The following is a 27,517-nucleotide window of genomic DNA, read 5'->3' on the forward strand; positions in this document are numbered from 1 at the left end:
GTGGTGGATTATCCCTGAGTTTTTATCTCATCTGTTGTTCTTTCTTAAACTGCAGAATTACACCAAATATTTCTCAGGAAGATGCAGGGAGATGTTTGGATAAGTTAAGGTATGAAAAGCTGTATTTCATCAGCAGAGAAATACCATAAGGTAGATCCAAGAGAATGACTGTGTGACACTGTGGCGTCATGTGTTGGATACACCATGCTATGTTCAAACAACTTAATCTGCATGGAATAATTATGTATTATGTGGGATTATAAGCATTATAGCCTGCCTCTGTACAAGGGCATTTTTCTGCCCTTGGGTAATGTGGTAGCTCCAACACATCCACCTGCCACTGCATTGCATTTTAGAAACACCCTGGTGTTTTCATCTTATGCACTGCAGCGTGACCCTGGAATGAACTGTATTAAAAGAAGCAGCAAAAAGAACTATGAGAGTGCACACTGGGGATTGGATAATTACATTGCAGAATATTAATTATATGAAAAGCAAAAGTAATCCTGATGTTATTTTGTTGTTGTAGGTCCTCTCCTAATTCACACCCTAATTACAGAAAGGAATGGGGAAATGTGCAGTGATTTCTAAGTCTCAAACTGTCTCCCCTACCATATTCCTCCTGTCTTTTCTAAGAAGATTTGGCCTATGAGGAAATAGAGTTTATTTCCTGGTTTTACAATTTTTGACTCACCTGGGAAGAGGTGTTGTTTTAAGTAATCTCTTATTTGGAGTGGAGGATTGACAGTTGTGCCAGCTAAGCCACAACACGTAGAGACAGTGAAAATTTAGGATTTGTTAATTTCTTTGGTCTCTACTACCTAACATGAATACTGGAATTCTTTAAGAAAATAATTGTCTTAGTATTTTTCTCAGTGGTCCCATTATCTTTCATTTCAGAGCATAACTTAGAAACAGAGTAAATGCGATTATGAGGAGGGTGGCAGACTTGGTCAGAAAATGCTTCCTTTGCTGTAATAATAGTACCTTAACTATTGTTCTTTGCAAAGATTTATTACAGAGCATAAAAAAAAAAAAGAATAGCATAAGTCAAAAAAGCAGGAGATGGTGTTAGAAAGCTATAGTGCAGCACTTTGACAGGCAAGTACAGTTACAGGACAAGAGGAAAAGAAGTCAAGAAAGAATCAGGAAGAGGTAAAGAATTGACATTAACCCAGAAGCATTAGTGTTTAGCACTCCCCAGGAGTCACTGGGTTCAGGCAGAAGGAAATTTGCATTTTACAAATGAGCTGATGTCGTTCTAAAATGAATTATTAATTTTCTTTTTCTTCAATTTCAGGGTTGTATGGAAATAAGAGAATATTTAAAAGCATCTAGAAGCTGAGACGTTTCAGCAGCTTTGTATGCTTCTGTATGCTTGTATGTTTCGATTTTTTATTTTTCCCTTAAGAGAATTTCAGATTACATATAACAAATGAGAATCTATGAGAATCTATAAATTGACATATTATATCCAAATTCAGTCATGTGGGGACAGGTAAGAACTGTGGACTATGAAGCTTACTCTTATGGAGGAAAGACTACAGATTCTTGGTATTGTCTTTTTTATTTATTGTAAAAGAATGCAGGCCCACATACTATGTCCTGAGGACAGGGGAGAAAGGTCTGCAACCGCCTTCAAACCACAGGTGAATGCCTAACACAGTTCACTATAGGATCACGAACATTCCCATGATCTCTTTCTGTTGCAGTGAATCCTTAATTCTTTTGTCAGCAGAGTGAAATAACTACAACAGGCAAAAATGGGAGAGTCCTGTCACACTGCAGTATAGTATAATAGTAGCATAATTTTTGCATCAGTTTTCTGAAAACTGTTTTGGATTATAATGAGCCATGAAATATGAATCTGAGTTTGCCTTTTCCAGAGTTCTTGGTTACTCACTGCTGAGACTGCAGTAATGATCACAGAAGTTTTTGTTCATTTCAGGAATCTTCTGCAAAGTAAATCATAAATTCTGGCACCCTTTAGTGTGATGAAGCAGGTGTAAGCAGAGAGGGGAATTGTTGACATAGAAGCAAGCAGAATCGTAAGTATTCCAGCAAGCATGAAATAATAGCAATGAAATTGTAACTTTGCGCTGTCAGACATGCCTACAGTGCCACAGCCTGTGGCACTGAACAAATTCTTTGTTATGAAGAGTATATGCTCTTCCTATGAAGTATACTGCCCTACAGTTTGCAAATCTGCTTCAAGGATATACCACCTTTGCATAGATATACAGACTGAAATAGCCTGAGAATTATATAAAGAATTGCAGAACTCATTTTTTAGTATTACTGCTCCTTTTAAAACAGGCTTAAATGATGAAGGAACTATTTCTGTCAACATAATTACCATGGTGAACTGGGCATGTGGCAGCCTTTACAGAAATGCAGCCACTGAGTTTATAAGAGAAAATCATATATCTAGATTGAAAAATCCAGAGAGCCTATTTCTTGACTGAAATTCAAATAAAATACCCACCACAAAAAAGTGTTAAGACTAGCTGTATAGGTTCTGGGAAGACTATTAGATTGTCAAACACATTCTCTTCCTTTTCCTATGTCCTCTTAATCTTAGTGCCTTTTCTTCTGTATTCTTTTTAATTCCCTTCGAGTTCAGGGAATTTTGTGTAAAGATACGGATATGAGGTTTTATATGCTGTGGTACTTTTGGTGTGAATGGTGTGCATCAGAAACCTTCACGGAGAGAATTAAAAAGCCACCAGCACACATCTCAGCAGCCAAAACAAAAATCATTCTTTTCTTGTCCTTTTTTCCATGTGGATTTTCTTTGTAAAATGAACTGACACATCCAGGATGACAGGGCTCATACATGGTCAATCTCTGCTCCTCTCACCAGGGAGGCTTTCTTCAGTTGTGTCCTGCTCTTTGCTAACTGATAACATTTACTCTACAACCGCAATTAAACAACATAAGTTAAATGTCTTTGTAAATCCCTTTGTAGAGAAAAGAACCTCTGACTGAAATTCCTCATTGAAATTGTTGCTCAGTTTGAACTCTAAACTCAAAGCAAGCACTAAGGCTTGAGTAAATTATGCGTGTGGTGGAATGATCAAGGGAGCACAGTTTTAATGCATACAATTCTTTTGGTGACCTGCGTGGGAAATTTTTCTGTATTTACTACTCCTCACCAGAAGAAAAAAAAGAGAAAAAAAAAAAAAAGGCAAAATAGAGGCAATTGATGAAATTCATCAATTTACATAATTTTTAATGCAGCTGTTCATTAAAGAGTAGGTGCTAAAACAGGGCTCTGCCATAAGTCAGTGTTTCTCTGGCATTATGCTTGTATTCATGCAGAGTTTTTCACATGCAAGTAAAGGGAGTTCTTTGATCCCTTCAACGTGTGGTACTTGAGGATGGGCTAAGCTTTCAGGCTGGCTATATGAGTAGTGTTGCCCAACTTCTTAATATTTCTGATAATGTTAAGTATCAAGCCTCTTTTACTTTTATAAAGCTACACTGTTCATGCATCTCTTTAATATTTATGCTCTGTTTTTCAGAATCATTTGATATATTCAATAATTTTTTTCAGTAATGTAGTTAGGTTTGTTCCTTGTTCATGTCTTGAGATTAGCAGTGAGAAATGGTGCTTCTGGGTTAGAAAATGTTTCTAAAACTACTCCCAATAAATAAATAAAAGTTTTAAAAGAGAAGGACTCTCATGATTTCAGAATTCTGACATGTCAGACATGGTGAAAATGATAAGGCTTTCTTTATATTGTCAGATAAATCAGTTAAGCATTGATTTGTAACATACATTTATCTCCAGCTCAAACATAATTCGCTACCAGAGAACACTTGCTGCCCTCTAGCAAGCCAAATCTGTCTGCTCACATGGCATGATCATAAATTCATTCTCAGACTAATGAGTGCTACACACAGTTTATGAGAAGCATATTATTTGAGGTAAAAAAACCAACAAACACCCCCCCCAAACTAATTTCTCTTGTACCAGCTCATTCAATGTCCAACTGTACTCAACTTTAGATGAATATGACTCTTTTTCTTTAATATTGTAGGCTATTTGTCAGAAAGGGGGTGAAAAAGTAATCCTGGAGCCCTGTTAATAGCTTCTGAAAATCAGTGACTAAACAAAGTATGAAAAGAATATTGCTTTTACTCCCTTTTATTTTTGTAATGAGACAAAACAACATTCTTATAGTGACATTGATGAAGTCACTTGTCAGTGAGAATTTAAAATATATTCAGAATGAGAAACCTGTTGAGCGGTTTGTCTGCAGCAATTATAATGAACAAAATGTTTCACCTAATGTTGGCAGATTCCTAAGTTCTTTTTGTTCTGTCACAGAAAAAAGGGTCATATCCTATTACAACTGATTTTTAATGTATTATGCAAAAAAAAGAAGTCAAAGAATTAAAAAGATCAAGAGAGTAGTATTCAGAGCAAAACTATGAGATAAATAGGACAGATAGGAGTGTAATCCTCAGGCACACACAGTGGATACAGTTTCATGTCTCTCAATCTCTCTAGAATAGATTTTTTTTCTATTAAGTCCTTTTTCTCCTCTTTTCATACTTTCGTCAGAAATTCCATGTTATGAGCTGTGCAGAGCAAAAAGGATCTCAGCTCTCTTTGCAAATATCTTCTGGAGAGCGCTACATAGCATCCATTTTCTTGCCTGTTGGTCTGGCCTTTTCTTTCCTGCAACACTGGAAGAGGTTAAATGAGTTGAATCAGCGGTCAGATCTTGATGGATTTTATAGTGACACAGGAATCCTGTGGGTATGCTGTTCCTTTCCCTGGACTTTTTTGTTACCTATCCATATTTTTGGTGGATGGAATAATTAGTCAGAAAGCATTGTTTTATGTGTTAGGAAATATAGCTGCTGATGACAGAGGAGAAAGATCCATCTTTCAAAAGACCCTTTTCTTGTAAATTCTTGGAAACTGAAAAAAAATATATTTGCAGAGAGATACTATTTGCATTTTGGTCTGCTTAGGTATGGCCAATTTTCCTGGGTTTAGCAGTAGCAGTCATTTTTTCTCCTTCTTGGTAGCCGGTGCAGTGCTGTGTTTTGACTTTCGGGCTGGGAACAAAGCTGATAAAAATGATGTTTTGGTTTGGCCAAGGACTTTGTGAGTCTCATGCTCTGCCAGGGAGGAGGGGAAGCCGGGAGGAAGCAGAGACAGGGCACCTGACCCAAACAGACCAAAGAGGTATTCCATACCACAGCATGTCATGCCCAGGGGGGAACTGGGAGTTACCCGGAAGGGGGCTAGAGTGGACTGCGGGGTTGGAGGAGGTATCGGTCGGTGCTTGGTCGGGCTGGGGGGGTGAGTAATCGGTCGCCTGGTGATGAGGTGTTGTATTCTCTTCCCTTGTTATTTCCTTTATCATTACTATTATTGGTGGTAGCAGTAGTGATTTGTGTTATACCTTAGTTACCAAACTGTTCTTATCTCAACCTGTGGGAGTTGCATTCTTTTCGGTTCTCCTCTCAATCCCTCCAGGAGTAGGGGGAGGGCAAGAAGAGGGGGGGAGTGAGTGGACAAGCCGTCTGGCTGGGGTTAAACCACAACACCAATATAACCATATGGAATATAAAATCTACCTGAGGAGTTAGACTGAAAACTTAAGTAGGTTATATTAATTCCTGAGCTCCCAAAATTAGGTGTTTAAAGTTGATGTGTGTACTTGCAATGGGACAAATTTGCATGGTACTTGTCTTTTGTGTTAGTGGAAAGTAGTGACAACTTCTAAATTAGAGTATTATTTGTGTTAATGTGACACAGTGAGAGAACAGCCATTTGCTTGTGATTTAAATATCATTTGGATTGTCTATAGTTGAATCAAATGCAGAGAAGATAGCATTACAAATTAATGGAATATCAGGAAAATCTCACTTGACTTAACTTGTAATTTTATTTAATAAGTATTAAGAGGTATCTAAAAATAGATATACAACGTTTTAGAAAAATCCCCTCTATTTGTTTGCTAAATCATAGTGTTTGTCAGGAGCTAAGTTTTGATCCTCCTCTGGAAAATATTCTGTTGAAATTGGTCAGTCTGTATGGTAAAGCAGCATTCAGTGTGAGTAATGTGCCGTAATATGTGTGCTTCATACCTGTAAGGGATATTTTAAATTGTGATTTGTATGAATTGAATAGTAACATAGCCTGTAATACTGACACCTTTAGTTCGTGTACATTTGTGAGGTAAGTGTAGTTTTTCTTATTGAATTCTCAAGTATTATGATCTGTTATGTATTTGATAAGCTGTTTGTAAGATTCTGCCTACTTCTAAACACGTTGCAAAAGCTTTGGCTCCCCTGCACTCCCATACTGACTGCATTCAGATTGGTGTTCAATCTGAACTAAACATCAAATTAGTTCATGAAAGGCAAACTGTTGTCAGCCTCTGGTTGTCACAAAAACAAGTAAGCAAACGACCTGTAAATATAAAAAGTAAAAAGTGCTATGCATAATCATCTTTCTTATGGTGTTTGACAGGACGTGAACAACCCCAACTGGTATTTCTAAGGTCACATGATGATAGCATGCAGATTACAAATATCAGCAAAAAATGGGATGCTATACTTAACTATTCTTGTTCCTGACTTAAAAAAGAGATAGCTGTATTTACTTAAATTCTGCATTCTGATCCTTCTATATGAACTTGAATAGATTTTGAAATCATGACACTGACAAAACTGATTATACATTTTCCAAAATCACAGTCCTGCAACTTAAAGTCTCTATTTGCCCTTAAAATAGATGTGACGTTAAATTTCATTCTTTGAATTTAATTTTTCTCAAAGAAATTTTTGCAGATTTACTTGCTGCAAAATATCTCAATTTGAAGCATCAAGCAAATACTTAAAGGTTTGTTTGATATCGAAAAGAAGATGTAAATGTTTTATCAAGTGCTAATGTTGAATAACCAGTATGTGGTGATGTTAATTTACTGCACAAGTCTATCTTGAAAGTGTTTGAGTTGTCCAAAATTCTGATTGCAAAGTGCAAACTTTAGATTGTCACTTCATTGTTTCCTTGGCAACTTGAATGCTAGCTTACACCCAGCACTATGTATTCACCACCTCCATTCCAAATCATAATGTAAAGAATATTAATTGCATCTCTGCTGTGTCTGATTCTACAAATTTCTGTTTATATTAGCATTGTGTGGGTAGAAATGAGCAGTGAAAACAGATTAATCTGGGAAGAATTAACCCTAGTTGCAGTCATTCTCAGGAGCTGGAGAGGCTTTTCATTTTTTTCACCTGCTGGCCTTTCTGTGGAGTTTTCATGTGCTTGAGGGATCTGAAGAGAAATAAACAAAAAACAAACACAAAAATAAAATTTTTAATAATTTTATCAACAGGCTGAATTGCCCCCTTTCAAAGAGGCAGAAATCTCTTTAAGCATAAATGTCTAATATTTGTATGCTTGATTTTTCACTTATCTAATTCTGGTGGGTCACTTTAGTTGCATCCACTTTACACCAGCACTAGAGTAATAACCTTGATAATCAACCAGCAAACTCAAACTAAGAAGCCCATAATAAAGTGGTCACTAGTAAGTAACGTTATTGGTGATAAAGCAAAACTGCCAGTTTTGACTCTTTTGGTGTTACCTTAATGGCAAATACGTTGTCACATATCAACAATTGCTTTTAAGACAGGCAGTGGTTTGAACTTAACAATTTTCTCACCAATGCATATTGTATTCTATATTTTGGTGGCTGGTTACAGTGTAAGCTACACTATACCAGTGTGTATGTTCAGACAACCTATAAGATTCCTCAGAGCTAAAGAACACCTAACCATAGATGAGAGTTTAGAAGAAAAGCGCAACCTATGTTATACCTAAACATTTCTGTAATGGTATTTTTAGTTATAATAGCTGTGGAGGGAATTCACGTTTTGAACCTAGGATAAACCAGTATGTAATGAACAGCTCAAGCTATATTTTAGGGTGTTATGGTACAGCTTTGTCCTCTTTCTTCATCTGTCCTGCTGTGAGCTGCTAATTATGTTCCTTAAGTATCAAGCAGAAATTTTCATCTGCACTGTTTCTCCATCTGTAACTTATGTAATCATGCATATCTCCCTACTTTTCACAGAAGCTGCCTTTTACTTTTCCACTGGATAAAAATGGCGTCAGTTTCTGTAATACCTATATGGCTGCATCTCTATTTTTAAAGCCACTTTCATAGAAATGAACTTTTAAATTGTCCCACACTGTCAAAAGCACAATAGGATGGAAAGATAACACACTAAGTCATAAATCTTCTAAAATTTATGTGGTCTGTTTTTTAAAGATTGCAGTTGACATTAAGTCTTACCACAGTTTTTAGGTAAGGTGCTTGCCATGATACTCAGTTCTGTTCAAATAATTTGTAGGGGGAGATGGTAGAACACTGAAATCATATTGAAAATACACCTTTTTTTATTATTTTTTTTTTTACTTTTGTGCTACTGAACAAGTAATTGCTTGGTTTTGTTTTGTTTTGTTTGTTTTTCAACTAGAAAACAAATGTGTGACAAACGAAGTTTCTTCAGAATGATAAAATATTTATATGTGCAATTTAAAATCTTCTGTTTAAAACGCTTCCATCATCAGAACCCAAGCAGGTTCAGTATCATGAGTTCAGTCATACAGCATGAACTTCTGTCATTGGTGACTAAATTTATTGAATTTTATCTGATCAGAGCATACATAGCATAAAATGTATCCCCTATGTCTGTCTTTCTAAGAAGAAATAAATCATGTTAATAAAGTAAGCACAGCTGTTAATGTAGTGATGCAGTCATTCACCTACAATAAAAACAACAAAGAATGTTGACGTAGTATTGCATAGACTTTTTTGTTTAGCTTGAGTTGCCATAGCAACCATAGGAATCATGAGATCACATTTTAATTGAGAATCTCCTACTAATCCTAACAGTTGCTTGCCATAAATACTTAGTGCGATGATATGCATATTAAATGCAGAAGAACTTGATAAATATACTGGTCACTAGAATTTTAGTATACTTGTATGAGGGTAAATCCGTATTCACCGCATCAAGCAATCTCAGTCTTGCATATTGCTGAAATATGACAGGAAAAGTAAACGCATATCTTCTTAAAGCAGTGTTCTAGGAAAAGCTGGGAGAAAGAAATACTGTTACCCCTTCCCATCAATTGAAATCAGCACCTAGTAAAATGATAACAGCACATGCTTCATTTGTCTGCAGGACTGCAGAAATATTGCCATCCTTCTTAAACCAGGTGCACTACTGAATCTAGGAGTGACTGCTGTATAAACTGAATCAGAGACCATGAAACATGTTAACTGGAAAATTCCATGTGTTCCTGAGGACTAAATATCCAGTTATGTTGTTTAGCATTTGAAGAGTTCTAAAAAGAGTCGGACATCTGAATGTTGCCACTTTAGTTCTAGAGATCTATCCAGTTAAAATATAAAAGCAATTTTGGAAGGAAATAGTCAAGAACCATTTTGGAATTGACTGAACTCAACTTCTTCCAATAAGATTAACACCTTGGTGTTCAGTATCAGCAGAATTCAGATTGCAAACCTGTCATTGCACTGCTGATCCTCTCGTGCAGCTGTAGGTACTCACCTTGTTTTACTTGGAAATAAATGGTGGTCTGATTAAACAATAGAAAGGTAAAATTATTTGTGTGTGAGGTACAGAGTTTTTTTTTTTTTTTTTAAGATTAGGAGAATTTTTTCCTAAACTGAATCTAAAAATCGTAGAAAAATAGAACGATAAATCAGATCATGAATGTTTAATAGGGGTAGTAGAGATAGTTAGAAGTCAAGTATTGACATAAACACACCGGCAAGTTACTTGAAGCTGACCATTTGTCACAAACAATGTCAGCTTCTACTGGAAAAACTTTTAGGGGGGAAGAAATATACACTAGAAAACTTGTAATCACCGTTATTCATGCAGTCTCGGGAAGTAACAAACATAGCAGAAATCAGTTCCATAATACAGCATAAACTGTAAAAGGTTAAAATGTCATTGCTAAATCTGTTTCCTAACGCTATTCGGAAATGTTTACTTTGGTGATTACAGCCTACTTTTGTGACAGTCGATATATAACTCTTCATATGACTTTAACCTCTTTGTTCTTCACCCTGTTAAAAAACTGTGATTTCTGACTATTTGTAGTTTGCAATAATTTCCAGAAAGGGTGTGGAATAAACATTTTAAGTATCATAGATTAATGGGATGGAGCAATCCAACTAACCTGCTTGCCTTCAAACCGGTATGAAGTACTGGCTAAACGTTTCTACCGGACTATATTTCTCAGTTCTGTGTAATAGGACTTTCTTGGTAAAGGTTGTGTTAAAATGTGGTCAGATTTTCCAGTATAACCGTTGTACCACATCTGCTTTAACTAGTCACATAGGATGCATATTTAAGGAGGAAATTATAATATGATATGCATATATAGGTCAGACAAGGCTGAAATAGGAAATTAGTGGCTGGATAGTCACTGTATGATTTAGTTCAGTCTCTGTTGCACTGGATGATGTTATAATGATGGATACACGTATTTCAAACTGACCTGGTTATGACACTTCATACTATGCAATTCTAATGTCATCTAATTCAATATCCTCTGCACAATGTATTAGCTGCTTAATTAATTGCACTAATGACATTGTCCAGCATTTTACACTTAGTGACAGAATATTAGGCTGAAGTAACATTCAGTCTAAAATCTATTAATTTAAAAATTCAGTAAGATGATCCCATGATAACATCTGCAGTATGAGCATCTATAAATACTTGTTTCAGACCATAATGAATTCACTCAATTAGAAACAACATTTCTAAGATTTTGGGGTGGGGGGGGTATGTTAAACAGTCACATGCTTCCTGGTTATGTTATTATTTAGGGCATAAATGGTTGTGGTTTGTTGTTGTATTTTTTGTTGCCTTAGAACACATTTCAGATTCCCAGCAACATAAAAAAAGGCAATAACTCTTATCTCAAATATCAGAGAAGTATATCATCATATGTTATACTAAACCAGACTATCCTCTAATGATGGTATTGAACATGCAATGCATTTTGTCATTTCCCATGGCAAAGTTAAAAAAATCCCCCAATCAACAAAACCAAACAAGGGAAAAAAAAAAAACAACAAACTGAGAACAAAATCAGTTCTGTGTCAAAATAACTACTGTTATGAACACAAAAAATTCTCTCTTCTCCCTGCACAGAACACCATTACGCAGATGTTCATTATTTCTGTACATTTGTGGTATACCACCATATTTTCATGACTAATTCAAGAAAATAAATTAACCTTTTTAGATTGTGGTCTTTTGCCATTTACACACATTAGTCCATGAAAAACACTGATTGCTGTATTTAATTTTCTTTGTATTTGTATTCTAATTAACATGCAAAAATCCTGCAAGTAGAACTTTACATTGAACTTCGTGTTCTGTATTTCTGTTCTTTCTCGATATAGAATTTGTATGAGAAAAAGTTTTCAGAACCACGTGGCACATTGCCACAAAATAGGGGTTACAAGGATCTGAACACTCTTGAAAGTGTGTTCTCTCCAGATGTCTACAGAAGCCCTAAAACTTTATTTTTATTATTTCAAGGGAGATGTAAAACTAAGCTTTTATCTCCAACAGAAAACTTAGAGAATTGGGGTGGTGAAATAAAAGGTTAAACGCAGGCTAACCTCCTCTAGTTTAACAAAACAGATTGAGGGAAGCATTCCGAAAAATGCTGGAGCAGGGTAGTGGTATGAGGAGTCCTCCTGCAGAGCAGGAAGGAGCAGCAGAGACAACGTGTGATAAACTGACCATAACCCCCATTCCCCATCCCCCCGTGCTGCTGGCAGGAAGGAGGTAAAGAACTGGGGAGAAAAGTTAAGCCTGGCAAGAAGAAGGGGAGTGAGGAAGTTGTTTTTAAGCTTTGGTTTTATTTCTCATTATCCTACTCTGCTTTCGTTGATAATAAACTGATTCCCCCAAGTTGAGTCTGTTTTGCGCAGAATTTGAAAAGTGATCTATCTCTTCCTGTCCTTATTTCGACCCATGAACCTTTCCTTACATTTCCTCTTCCCTGTCCAGCTGAGGTTATAGAGAGGCTTTGGTGGGTATGTGGTGTCCAGCCAGGGCCAACACATCACAGTTCTGATATTAAATGAATGCAACCTGCATGAAAAATGTAGTATTGAGCTAGTGAATGGGTTACAGTTACACATTTGTACAAGGTGCAGAAAACTCTTCCTGTAAATGTTAAGTAGAATTGTTATGCCAAATTTTGTGCTAGTGCCTGCAGAAATCAGTATGTAGTAGCAATTTGACTATGTGATTAATAATTAAAATAAATAGCTGATTAGCAATTGCAGCAAGAATGTAAGAGTGCCTGCAGGTATGTGGATGTCTATAAAAATAATCTAAATTATATGAAGCTTTTCACAGCATTCAGAAATTGATGATGACACAGAGAAAACAATTTCCCATATGGTGTTTTCGCTCTGGATCAAAACATGGGCATTAGTGTAGAGCAAGGTTTTTTTCCATTTTTGTGCTACCCTTGTGCCACCAGGATAAAAGTGATACCATTAGTGGTCTTCAATAAGTAACTAAACATTAGGGAAGCTGATATTAGTGTGTTACAATAGTTTGATCACCTGCTGTTACAACAGATGACATTTTCCCTTTTGAGTAGCTGAGAGGAGGATGAGAGGCTGTTTATCCCGAGAGATTTCCAACATGTGGATGGCAAGTAAAATTGCAAAGTTGAGCTTCTTTGTTTTGTATCATCATTTAAATATAAAAGTTGAGGGGTTTGGGCTGGGATAGAGTTAATTTTATGCATAGCATGGCTGCTATGGGGCTATGGTTTGGATTTGTGCTGGAAACAGTGTTGTCAGTTCAGGGATGTTTTCATTAACGCTGAGCAGTACTTAAACAGAGCCAATGCCTCTACCACCTATACCACCACCCCACCAGAGAGTAGGTTGGGGGTGCACAAAGAGTTGGGAAGGGACACAGCTGGGACAGCTGGCACCAACTGACCCAAAGGATATTCTATACTGTAATGTGTCATACTCAGCAAGTTAAACTGGGGGAAGAAGTAAAGGAGGGATGTTTGGAGTTACAGCATTTGTCTTCCCAAGTAACTGTTAAGCATGATGGTGCCATGCTTTTCTGAAAATAGCTGAATACCTGCCTGTGAACAGGATGTGGTGAATGAATTCCTTGATTTGCTCTCTTTGCATGCACAGCTTTTGCTTTATGTGTTGAACTGTTTCAATCTCAACCCATGAATTTTCTCACTTTTACCCATCTGATTCTCTTTCCCATACCAGCAGGGAGCAGTGAGTGAAACCACTGTGTGGGGCATAGTTACTGTCTGGGGTAATAATCGACTGAGACAGTAATTTATTCAATTATTATTTATTCAATTAGACAGTCATTTATTTCAATGTTGTCTTAACCTTCTTGTCAGGAAAACTTCAGTGCTGTCAAGTAAATCAGTATTGAGGATTGCTATGCATTGTTTAGAGTGACATTTTTAAAGACCAAAGTTAGACCTTTATGCCATGTGAATGTTTGGGGTTTTTTTTTCTGTTTTCATTTATGATTTCTTCATTAAGTATAGAATTTCCTATTACACAATACATGGACTTATTCATTCTCTAATCCACATCTTTTTTAAGTCTAAATGTGGCATGTTTCAGCAGTGCAGGAGTGTTTGTGGAATGCAAAAGCTTGCAGTGTTCTGGTACATTTTACTGCTCTGTTACATAGTAATATAGTAAAAAAGTTTTTGACAATCTTAGGACCAGATTGAATATCAGTCATATGTAGTTCTGCTCTCTCGAGGATGTCTTTCTTACCTTATTTTCTCTAGAAGGCTCATGCTTAGCTTGTTCAAGTTGAGCATGTAACCATTTCTTCTAATTTTGTCATGAGGTCTAGAATTGCTTCATGTTTGAATCAGAAATTACATGCTATTCATCATGTCAGAGCAGCCAACCAGATAAATTTGGAAATGATGCAACATGGTCTTTTGTTTTTTCAGTACCTTTAACAAAAATAATTTGCTTTATTCAAATTAAATACTATGAAGAAAGTAATATGTTAGAATAATTTCGTAGTTAAAGGAAAAGCCAATTACTGTAACTTGGATATTATTAAGATTTTTTTGATGTGTAAAAGCCATTTGCAAGCCATGTAAATCTTGAGTCTGCTGTTCTGTAGATCTTTTACCACCCTCCTGTGCCCTTGCTTTTCTAATGAAGTTAGTACCGATGGAAAGTCATTCCGATTTTAATTTGAAGAAGGCTTTTCTACACGTACAGCTCTTTTAAGTCAATATGATACATTTCAGTTACTCACTTCCATGCACCATTGACCATCCAGGTGATAGAAGGCTATAATTTAAACAAGGCAATGAACTGTATTGTCCAATAACCTTTAGCTGTTATTTCATTGACCAGAAAAGCAAGTTTATAGACAGCTTATGCCATGTCTAGGGAAAAATAAGCTGTAACTTTGTGATTATCTTATAAATAGCTTTTACATCTTTAATGGGATGTAATTTATGGTAAACATGTGAATTATCCTATAAATGCATGAATTATCCTATAAGTGTGACATTAGTCGAGTACAATTTTATTTACAAAATTTAAACAAAAGGTGTATGTTTTCCCAATAACCATTTTAATTTTATAATAGTTGCCTTTTGAAGCTTCATTTTTGAATGTGGCATTCAGCATAGGTGAATGGTAATTATTATATGCTTCAAAAATTTCTCTTTTGTAATTAGCAGTGCTGTTTATTTTATTTTTATTTACTCTGCAAAATTTATTGTATAGATACTTTGGAATGAGTAAGTAGTACAGATTAGAACATGTTCTAAAGATGTGACATTTTTACATTTAAAAAGGAGAAACATGCAAACAGAAAGACTAATAGCTGCAACAGAGTAAGATAAGCAGTCTTTTGCTTAAGAAAAATATAAAGAGAACAGGAAAGACCTCAATCTGGGATTTTAAAATGTGTCTTCTTGTCCTTTAAAACTAAAAATCAAATTGAAAAAGATTCTGGCAGGAAATAGGAGTTTATATTTTGAATTGAGGCTATTCAGGTATAGGACACTCCCTTATAAAGATGAGTACGAAGAGGAGCTAGTGGACTTTTGAGTAGTTATGTAAAGGTTTTTCTGTGACATTTTTTACATTAATGTAATGCAGTATTTTTTTGTCTAAGCAAGGTATGCTGCTATGACTAGAATTTTCAGTCCCTTTTATCATCTTCCCTACACCTGATGTGCAAACACAAAAGATCAATCCTCAATAGAGTATAACAGATATTTCTGTGTTTGTGAAGTTGAATAGAATCTCAAAATAAAAATAGGGCAACCTTGACTCTTCTGTTTCTCTGACATTGTATTTCTATATAAAAAGCAAATTAATTAGCCTAAAGCAATTTATGAGATATTAGTGTTCATTTCTGAAAGATGCAGAAATAAGTTTCTAAATTAAGTCAGTTTTGATAACACTGAAGTTCACTGTTTTGTGATATTTTTGATTGGTTTGGGTTTTGGGTTTTGGTTTTCAGTTTTGTGGTTTTTTTCGTGGTTTTGGGGTTGTTTTTTGTTTGGTTGGTTAGTTGAGGTTTTTTTGACTAATTTTTCACTGGAGATTCAAAGTATTTTAACATGATGCCTAGAATTGGTTAAATCATTTTTCTAAAATCTTTTTTCTAAGTCCAAATGTTGCATAGGAATGTGCTAATATTAGTTATGGTTTACTTGGGGAAAAGGGAAACTGTGTAGTTTCTGCCTTATGTTGTCACAGTAGCAAATGTTTGGTTTTTTTTTTCAATAATATCATGTCCATTTATTTTATTATTTATTATGTCCATGGTCCTAAATTGAAATATGTAGAAAAAAACAGAACTAAAAAACTTCTGAACATAATTCAACTACTGATGTGTTTTTGTTTGGTTTTTTTAAATCTGGGAATTTCACAAGTATATTTTTTCCTATACAGTTAATTTTTTTAAAAAGATCTTGTTCAGCAGCACCAAACCTCATTAGGATGAGATCATGACTTGGAGGAGGAATTTTCCTCGTCTTTCATATGATCCCTGTAGTCGTGGATTCAACTGACCTGATACTTGGGTATTGGATCTAAATATTGACCTACCAAAATCAATGAAGTAGTGGCAGTTCACATTTTGTAGGGATTTAGACTTACACATTTCATTTAAAGAGATGCATCAGTAAATGAAGAAAAAACTTCATTCTCTAAATATTATGCATAAAAACGTTAATGCTCCCACAAAGAATATTTAGTGATAAAATGTATTTAAGTAACATATCTTTAAGCCATGTATTCAATCTTATTCTGCGCTGCTAGTTAAGGGTCAAGAATCAAGCCTGAAGGGTATCTAGTCATATCAAGCCATTGAAAAGGATTTATTAATCTTTCAAAATACATTGCTTAAAAAAGAGGGAGAAATGAAGGGAAATTTATAGCAGGTCTTTGGATCATCTTGTGTGTTCCCAAAATGATTGTTTGACGGTTGATGGACAAGCACTGCAAAATATTTTCTGGGAATGCCTTCAAATTTTCACAAAAATATATTTGTCCATGCTCTACGAATACCCTAACCAGTAAAAATGTTGCCTAGAATATGTGCAGAAATATTTGTAAATAATTAGCCAATATTGTAGATTATTACAGGAAGGCTGATTTGGAATCACAAGTGTTAGCACCAACAATCTGATGCTAAGACTGACTTCAAGTTATGAAATCTTTGCAGTGACTTTTCTCTGAATAATTAAGTACCATTGCATTATTTAATCCTAAAAATTCAAAGGGAATCTTATAATTTTATTTTATATGAAAGCCTCTTAATTTTTATTATTTAAAAAACAGCTGAAAAAAATCACCATAGGTATTTTAAGGCACCATCGTGACAGTTACTGAAATAATTTAATTTTATAACTAGAGGTTACAGCCATTGCATAGTGATAATTTACATTAAGAACATTTCATCAATTTATTGGTAGTTCAGAGGGTTTCCATATGCATTAATTTTTCCTCTATGAACAAAGAACTGAGAACAAATGAGAACATTTTCCTTCTTTGCAACCATAAAATGTTGGAATATGCAAGGGCAGATGTAACCAAGTGATTACAGTGACAAAATTCTTCTTTAAATACTCAAACTTTCATAGCTTTGCTGTTGCAAAAATGCCAGTGGTTGATAACTGAGGGTATCGAAATCTGATTTGATCTCAGTTCTGCTGCATGACACATCTGAGTTTCAAAATTAAAAATTTCCTTCAATATTCTATTTACGAAGTAAAAGAAAGAGTGATGAGCAATAGTCCAAACCAGGTTGGAAGGTGACTGACAGTAAAACATGAATAGAAATCTGTGTAAGTTTAATTTTTGTGTAATATTCATCTTTGATGAGAATGCATAGTGTATGAAAGCACAAGTGGATTTGTTAAATACGTAAAACAAGAAACACATTTTCCATGGTTCTTTGTTTTCAGTGCCCAAAGTCTGATCTTGCTACCTTCAGTATTTTCTGTGTGAGAATAGAATAGAAGATTTTTGGTATGATGTTATTTCTTGAAAATATTTTTTTTTCATATTCAAGGTATTTAGGGATTAGTTGCACAAAGACGTCCTGTCTCTGAATTGAACTCTGTAGCCCTGAACTCTAAATGCTGGCGACAGTCTAAGGAGGATCTAAATGCCATCAAAGTCATATATAAGAAACATCTAAGTAAGTGAGGACTACTATTCCAATGTGATCCATAGAAAATACTGAATAAAGAAGAGAGTTCCTATCAAGCTATCTGACATTTTTGTGCTGGAAAGAGAGAAATCTAATTTATAGACAACATATGTTGCTTGTTGCTTTATTTTGTAATTTACTTCAAATACATGTCTGACTATTTTCCTGTCAGTGACTACAAATGAAAAATAGTTCTTTGTGTGGTTTTACTAGAAATACAGCTATTTAATTAAATTTTAACATATTCTGTTCTATCACTTTAATATATGGTACATTAATTTTCTATGATGCTGGCATGCTGTGCTGATGAATTTCTCAGTCTACCAAATGAAGTAAATCAGGCATTTCCCAGGCAGTTAAATTTTTTTTTAGATGAAATGGCCTTAACATTCTTTTTGGGAAGAGTTATCAAAACTTCATATTTCATTAAATGTTTGAACTTCTGTTGTATTCGGTCATGTCACTATAGTAATGATTGCCGGTTATGCACTACCTTTGTTATTGAAAGTACCACAAATGTACTTAATGGCAATTGGGCTTTATTATTAAAGAGAAATTATTTAAGAAACCAGAAGTCATAAATATCTGTTCACCATGGCTGTAATCGTTACCATCCTATGTAATGTCAAAAAATTTGATCTAGTCTTATTCTTAAGCTTTGTATGGTTGGGGCTTTTTGTAGTGTGGCATTTTGTTGTTGTTTTGGTTTGGGTTTGGGGGATTCTTTGGAGGGTGGTTTTTTTGTTTTGTTTTTGTTTTTTGTTTTATTGTTTTAGGCTTGGTGGTAGTGTTTCACTTGAATCACTTGTTTAGATTTGTCAGTGATCAAATTCCTTGTTCTGTACAGGGTAGATTTTTAAACTTCTTCTGCATGACTGTTTTGAATCTACTTTGTGTGACCTCATGACCAGGAAATTTAAGTTGCAAACCCCCTTTATTTTTTTTTCTAGTTGTGGGTCAGTAATTAGTATGACCCAGAAGATTTTTGTTTATTAATTACTTTGCTGAAGCAGGGGTTGCTGGGACATCCATCTTGTCTGTTTCTGTCAGGAAAATGTTCTCCAAGCATCTGCTAATTATGCTTATGTGGTAGGATTAGTGAATGTAATTCCTTTCTAGATTTTCTACAGAGTATACAAGAAGTTCCATTCATAAGAACTTGTTTGAAGAAAAGATGAGAGACAACAGATACAAAATAAGTGGGGAGATAAAGAAACTGTGTTGGTATACTGCTATAAAAAGCATTCTAACAGATTTTCAATATTGTCGTTATACTTTCACTTCATTTTTTTGATTGCTTATAGCAGCCTGTTAGTGAAGGAAATATTTTCAAACACATTTTCATTGATGTTGCTGAAGAATTCCTTCAAAAGGTAAGGTGCCACACTGAAGAAAACATTAACATACTTCTGACTTTGCCTTCAGGATCATACTGGGCTTTTCAAATCTTAATGAAACATATGTATGATGTCAAGAGGGTCTGAAGACAATGTTAGAGATGTGGAGGGAAACAAAAAGACAAGACATGATTCAAGTTCTGGTCTTTGTGGCGGGATTCTGCAGAATTCAACTGTTGCATACATGTATTGACATGTACTCAACAAATGCAGTTGCAATATTGCATGTATCTAGTCAAGAATAAAGACTATTATAGGAATAAAACATGGCATAATATAATGGGCAAACATTTGGGGTGGCTGGGGTTGAATAAGAAAGACAGTGACATGCACTGCATGGCTTTACCTGGTCTGAGTGCGAAGATTAGACAAGTTTCAACTGTAGATCCTGCCAATATGGAAAGAAAGACGGCTGCAATATGTTAATTTTAGAGCCATGCTGCAGTGTTTCAAATCTGCTTTGCAGAACTGTTTCCTATTTCAGTGCAATTCATATGTCCAGGGCAGAATGTATGTGGTGAGCAATGCAAGTAAAAGATTTTATGGGCAACAAAGAGGTTATGTTCTTGGTGTAGTATTATTAAATTCTGTGCCCATATGCAATGTGTTTTGATATGGGATTAATTCTGAAAGGGTAGTGTTATTCAACAGGAGAGACTTTCTTCACTCTTCTCATTAATTCAAATGATGGTTTATTGTTGTTTTTTTTGTCAAATACGTAGTTTAATATATAATTTATGACACATTCATCAAGCTTGTTTTACTGTACAGCTATGATACGAAACTTGACTGAATTCTGCATTTGCTCTATGTTCACATTTTAATTTTTCAGAAACAGTTGAATGAAGATATGCTTAACAAACATAGTTTTTACACCAATTTTATGGTGGAACAATTCCAGTACTCCTGCTTTCAATCACTTCCTTGTCCCAAGGGGTATCCATGTCAAATGGATGATCAACAGGTAGCAGAAACCATCCCTCATCTAGAAGGAAATGTTGCAAATGGTGGATAGTTTGGCTGTGTATATGGTGATTGTCATGATGACATCTTAGTTGCATCACAGTCAGAATCTTCAATAGTACCCAAGCTACTCAGACTGTCACTTATGTTAGCATTTTCTCATTTGATTGGAATGGTTTTTACTATAGTAAAACATTGAGTTTACTGGGCCCAGATTACAATGTGCCTAATCATCTGGCTGTATGACCTGTATATTGCCTAATTGTGTTGATATAGTAGAAAGTATAGGTTATTCAGAAAAGCAATTGCCAAATCCTGCTTTATTCCTGAGCTTTATTACACTCATACTAAAAGTATTCTCTCATGTCTGAGAACATGGTCATATTTACTTTATAGAAGAACAAGAAATATGTTTATTCTGTATCAGAACATGAGGGGTTTTGTGCTTTCTTCCTACCTCAGTTAACAAAGGTGTTTCACAGCACCCTGTTGCAACAGAGTTCGGCAGAGATGACAGAGGCTGTGCTGAGTGGTGATGCATGCAGCACAGCAGACTAACCTGAGCAAACCATTAATGCAAGCTGTGGTGTGGCAGGATTCATGATTAAAAGTTACTTCAATTTTCTAATCGCTGGGAGGGCTACATACAATAGGGCTGTTTTCTGTGGCAAGTGGTAACACCAGGAGCTATAAATAACAAGAATGTGTTTGATCTGACTGAGAATTGAACTTTTGCCTTCCTAATGCAGCTTGGAAAGCATATTAATATGCTGAAGATAGTGATTCCCTTAGCATGTGTATTTGCAGCTGTTTCTTAACACACTGCAAAGTGTGCTATGCAGAGATGAGTGGTTGGATACTGCCTGACTGTCTTAATCTAGTCATCTTGCCTCCATAGTTGAAAGAAAATTTACTTAAAGGAGCTCAAAAATATAATCCTCAAATCTTTTCTATTCTTTGACTGTAATATAGTAATTCGTACCTTTCATTCACAAGTCCTTTAAAAGGACTATAATTATTTTTGCTCTTCAGACCTATCAAATCCTGCATATGATTTGTGTAATCTACTGAAGTTCATTCTGGTTGTTTTAAAATCCTCACCCTAGCACAGCTGACCTGGTTAAAATATGTAATAATTCACATTTTGTGGTTAACCAGGATAGAAGAATAATAATGCTAGAGTCCATTAAAGTAAAAAGCTATGCTTTTATTACTTAAAGGTCAGTGAAGTCCTCTACAGTGACATCTGTGCTACTGTACTGTGTTTTCAATCTTTAGACTTTCATTTGAACACGTACTGGCACATTATGTATTGAATTAATCATCAATATTGGGGAAAGAGTACATATTTTTATCATGTACTAGCTTGCTACCACCAGCTTTCTGCATTTTGACTGCTTTTCCCCTTCAGCAATGATTTGCACCGTTCCTTAATTTTGTCAGACAAAACGGTAGTAACCTTAGGCAATTATGTTAAAATAAATTGTCAACTACTCATTATTTTTAATATCTTAAGAAATTAAATACTTGAAAAGGCAACAGAGTGAGGAGCTGGATCATTCCATTTATTCATAGGATGGTTTAGAAGAACCAGTAGGTGAGCAGAATTCCCATACTGCCTGGCAGTGACATACATACAGCTCTGACAGCCTGAGCCCGGAGTGTTGCAGTGGGCTGTAATAGCCCTGTGCAGCCCCACAGGGCTCCCCCATACTGCCCACAGCCCAGGATACTATGTCACCTGTTATAACATTGTTTCATTTTGTTGATTGGGGTTTGGTTTAGTTTGTTGGGTTTTTTTCTCCAGCATTATTTTGAGTAGGAGAGTACATTATTATTAACAGCCTTTGAAAAATGTGTGTTTCTGATAATTTTCAATGATCTCATTGACATTATTCTAGCACATACTGCACTATTCTTTCACAGGTGACATACTGCCATCAGTAATGAATATGATAATCTTACCTATTCTAAGAGAATAAGTATTCCAGCCTTTGAAATTCTCTTTATATAACAAGTATGTGACAGTCTGCTGATTTAAACAAAAGATACATTTCATTCCGCATTATCTCTTGACAGGTAACTGACCACTGCGCCTCCTTGTTCTCTTTCATGATTATTAACAGCTTGGACACAGTTCTTGTAATATCTCTCTATAAATAATTCCAGGCACAGAAGTTTGTTTCTTTTATAAATTAAGCTATCCAAAAGCAATAGCTCATTTCTCCCTAACTAGAATCTGTCCCCTCTAGGGGCAATTTATCCTTGCAGCTGCTAACCTTTAGGTATTATTTCTTTCAGAAACTTACATTAATCATCTTTGCCAGTTCCCCTTTCAGTCTTTATCTTTCCATGATCTTCTTTTGCAACAGAACACCCACCAAGTTTCCCAAATATTTATAGTGCTTTTTTTTTAGAGAAGAAGGGGTTATCTGAGACATTGTTTTATTAAAACTTGATTGTTTAGACACCAATCATCAATGATTGCACACTGAAAATTCAAATTGGCTTTGCTACCGAATAGGGGATAGGTATTTTGTAAAGTCAATGTATATGACAGGTGTAGATGCACATACATAATCAGTATGGATTGTCCTCTGGGAGAGACAGGTGAGATAAAGGAAAATTAATTTTAAGCAAGATGGCAAAAAGTAAATCTATTTTTTAGTTTTCTTTGCACTTTGTAGAAGTGAAGAAGTTAGCTTGACAAAAATGTCTTTCCAAGCTTTCATATGCCAGCTGATAAGCATCAATGACAGTGATTAGAGTAAGAGCCACCAGCACGTCATAATCATACCCTTCCATTCTCATCTGCTGTTCAAAGTGTAGCTGTAATTCCTCAGTTAACCATGAGACGGATGGACTCTATGAGGGCAGACTGACATAGCTGCGCCCTTCTACTTTGCCACAGTTATAAATGCAATACTTTGCATCTTTGCAGAAATGAGAAAGTCATAGTAAGGGCGGGATTATACAGACTGGAAAGCTAACCTTATATGTGAGGAGACATACCAGGCTGACACACTCATTTAAGGTAGATGTTTGGGGCTCCTTTTACATCAAATAATTAAGATGTGCCTTACAGAATGTAATGCTGTCCCTGTAGCTATAACTCACACTGATGGAACAGTTGCAGTTCATGTGCTCAATGGAAGTCCTTTACAGATTATTTTAAACATTATTGAGCTAGGTGTTGCTGGCAGTTGCATTATTTCTTTGATAAAGAAATGTAATCAAATGGATTTCTTAATGCCTTCAAACAGTCTAAATGATTCATACACTATAGAATGCTGTCTTGACAAATGCGTGTTCTGTTGTGTTAGAGCTATAAAAGAGTGTTCTGGTTTTCATTGTTACATGCATTGTTGAAGAAAAGAGCATGTGATCATTCTCAGAAGTGTTTGTGAAAGTACTTTTTTTGGAGTTTCATGTATTATTTAATCAAATTTTATTCTCCTGATACTGGTGATTGATGAGCAGCAAAAAAAGAGAACTTCCTGTGACAAGTCTATGGTGCAGTTTAATAAAAAGCAGAAAAATCTAACAATGCTGCAGTTCAGCATATACCCTTTAGTTTAGAAAAGTTGTCTGGAATCTTATGGGAAACTGGCAAGGCTGACATGGATTAGCTTAGGTTCTATCTTATTTCAGTGTAGATTCCAAATATATGGATTTATATAGAAAGATATAAATTATATATACTTTTATATATAAAAATAGACTTTTAAAATTTGATATTTGAAATATATGACCTAAATATCTGTTTAGTCTGCAGAGTAGAATTATTTATTCTGATGTTAGTGATTGGAGAAGTAAACAGAAATAGCATTCTGGGACTTTAAGATGGCATGAACTTCTGGTTTAGTCCCTCATTGAATGTGCCTGCAAAATGCCTATCAGTAATGTCCGAATCCATCCATAAAAACATTCAGTTTAAGAAATTCTACAAACATTATATACTGTTACATAACCTCTCTGTTCTTTGAGAAGGCTTTTCCTGAGGTCTGAAATGCATCTTTTTTGCTGCAACTTACACTTCGTAGCTATTTTTCTTATCAGTGATAGAGATCTCACTTTCCCTTTCTATTTTGCTGAAAGGATATTTGAAGACTCTTACCCTATGTTCCTTCAGTTTTCTCATTGCTAGACTAAAATGATGATCCCAGGTAGTAGCTCCTCTGCTACCTTACTCACTTTATAATACAGATTTTTTTCATGGTTACGTAAGCTACCAGTTCTGCATCCTGCAGTATGTCTTAAAGAAATTTGTGTACCTCATCAATATCATCTGTTGGTAGATTGTAGCTTTGTGTGTTGTCCTCATTTATGACATTGTGGTTTTTTTACCTTTTGGTTGGTTTTGGTTTGGGGAGTATTTTTGTTGGGGTTTTGTTGGCTTTTTTTTCTACTGACATTTCATCTGTATGTATTCTTAGAAAAAAATGAACTTGGTTTCTTAATTTTATCCACTTTGTTTCCTAATCCTCCCATTATTTTTTTCCAATGCATTTAATTTTCTTATCTCTTTCCAAAATATTATTTCCCTTTAGAAATATGTTCAATTATGACAAAATCACAATGTTTTCTTGGTCTGAATTCATTTATTCTGGATGAGGTCCTTATTTGGTTGGTTTCTTCATAGAGAACAAAATCTCATATATGTCCCTAAAAGCTTTGAATCTTAAAGCTGTCACTTTTCTATGTGACTGTTTTCCTATAGTGTTCTAACAGCAGCTCATTTCCAGTTGCAAGGACATGTAGGTTATTTCAGTTTTGCAATCAGAATGTGTTCCTGTATGAGCAGAAGGGGAGGCATTTTTATTTTTTTTTTTTCTGCTGTTTGGCTGATGATAGACTATAGATCAGCATCTTAGAATAGCTCTTCATTTTTCGTCATGCTAATTGTTATGGTTTCTGACTCCCTAGAAAATGAAAGGTAGAAATGTCACTGCTTTGGAATGAATCCACTCTGAATTACTAGTATATTGCTGTGTATGTTTAAACAGACAGAACATTATTTGTGTACTGGTTTTTGAAGAGCTGAAAGTACTGGTTTTGTCTGATTACTTCTTTTCCCCTGTCCCTGGCAGAATAGTCACTTTGGAAGAGGGATTGTTATACTCTAGGCAGTTTGCAGATCCAGACATTACCTTGTGTCTTCAGGATCTGAAATGGTAACGACAAAGAAGTGCTTATAAATCTTGTGTTAATTTAAGATACTTAGTCTTCTGTCTCTTAGATGGATATACTTTGGCATGTTAATTAACTGCTTGTTAATTCTAGACTTGCACATTGTTCTGTGCAGAGGCTTTAAATATACCTATACTGAGACTATATTAACTGGCATATTTTAGCATTAAATAGACACCAACTTTGTTTTATGCAGCACATCTATCATTTGGCTTGTGATTCAAAACACACAAAGCATGTTTCCAGGGTTCCATGTACTGTAAATAAATGTAAAACAAGCTCCTTGCACAAAAGTACTACAAACTAATCAGCACTGGGAAGGCTAAGAAGCTAAATGGTACTTGGAAGATTATAATTAATATTAATCATTAATCTCTTGCATGCCAGAACAAGTGATAAAATTACTCCACCTCTTTTGCTTCATATGCAAATCTGGCTGAATGGCAACACTATGTGATAAACATGCTACTATAGCAGCCACATGTTTAATTTTGAGTATCTATCAGGAAGGAAGAATTTAAGAAAGTGCGCGCAGTTAAAGGATTTCAGCAGCTTAAAGCCTGTCAGTGTTCCGTGTTCATTGACAGTAGGAAAGGACATAGATTACAAATACTTTTTGTGAATTGGTTCAGATAGAAAACTGACGTCCAGTACTCTCTTTGCCAGCATATGCTCCTCAAACTCATCAAATCAGCACACAAAGCTCCTTGTAAATATTACAGCACAGTTAGCCAGGTTCCAAGTCTTCCTGCTCTCAGAGGGTCTCCTGTATGCTATACCTATTGTACTGTTCCTACTGTTACTGTTACTCTCCTCAAGTGACTTTTGGTCACTTTGCTCTCTCCCTCTGGCAAGGTCCATTCTTCTTCCATCAGTGCTGGAAGAAAGTAAGGTCAGAGTCTAGTTTACTGCCTGCCAAGGAGTTCATTCTCCAAATATTGACACTTCAGGTCCTTCTAGATTAAGGCTTTGTAAAATACTTCTCCTTCCTCTGCTCTTAAGTTTCTTATTTGGCCAGCTGATTTCCTTTTGGTTTCAAATTCAGAATCATCTGAGACAAGGATGAGATCACTTTATTCATTGCAGCCCTGATTCAAACCCTGGTCAAAGGGGACAAACTTCCGTATTTATAGTTTCTTGGGTTTTGTTTTGTTTTGTTCGGTTTTTTTACTGGGAGAAGGACACAGAAATAAAGTGCATTTAAAGCCATGAAGTTTCTCAACAGCCTTTTGGATTCATTTGTTGTTACATTCTTACGTTTTAGTCTTTGGTTTAGGTCTTGTAACTTCTGCTAGGTATTGCAAAATATTGCCGCATCCTTAGCTTTAGAGGTCTGTGTATGCCAACGAGATGCATGTCAATGTAATGCAATATCAGAACTTCTGACATTATCAAACTAACTAGCTTAAGTGAAAACTTTTCCAGCACAGCAGAAAGCTAAGAAGGTAGCAAATCACCTAAGCAACAATTTATATGTAAAGGCTGGAATTATCAGAAATTGTCAATATTGGTTTAAGTCTGCTTTTCTTTTTTAGATAGCATTAATGGTTTGAAAGATGTTTCTGCATCTTCCATGTTGTTCCCAGAAGATTGTCAGTCAGCTCACTCTACTGGAAGGGTAAATTTAGATGTAGAAGTTTTCAATAATGAAATTTTTAAAAACTTTTTTTGCCTGCTGTCGTGGTTTAACCCCAGCCAGGCGGCTTGTCCACTCACTCCCGCCCCTCTTCTTGCCTTCCCCTATTCCCGGAGGGATGGAGAGGAGAATCAAAAAGAATGCAACTCCCATGGGTTGAGATAAGAACAATTTAGTAACTAAGATATAACACAAATCACTACTGCTACCACCAATAATAGTAATGATAAAGGAAATAACAAGGGAAGAGAATACAATACCTCATCACCAGGCAACTGATAACTCGCCCTCCCCCAGCCCGACCAAGCACCGACTGATACCTCCTCCAACCCCGCAGTCCACCTAGCCCTTCCAGGCAACTCCCAGTTACACCCTGGGTATGACGTGCTGTGGTATGGAATACCTCTTTGGTCAGTTTGGGTCAGGTGTCCTGTCTCTGCTTCCTCCCGGCTTCCCCTCCTCCCTGGCAGAGCATGAGGCTCACAAAGTCCTTGGCCAAACCAAAACATCATTTTTATCAGCTTTG

This window comes from Neopsephotus bourkii, unplaced genomic scaffold, assembly GCF_033783945.1.
Source record: "Neopsephotus bourkii isolate Nb327-2 ecotype Australia unplaced genomic scaffold, CSIRO-AGI_Nbou_v1 NB_1574, whole genome shotgun sequence".
Lineage (NCBI taxonomy): Eukaryota > Metazoa > Chordata > Aves > Psittaciformes > Psittacidae > Neopsephotus > Neopsephotus bourkii.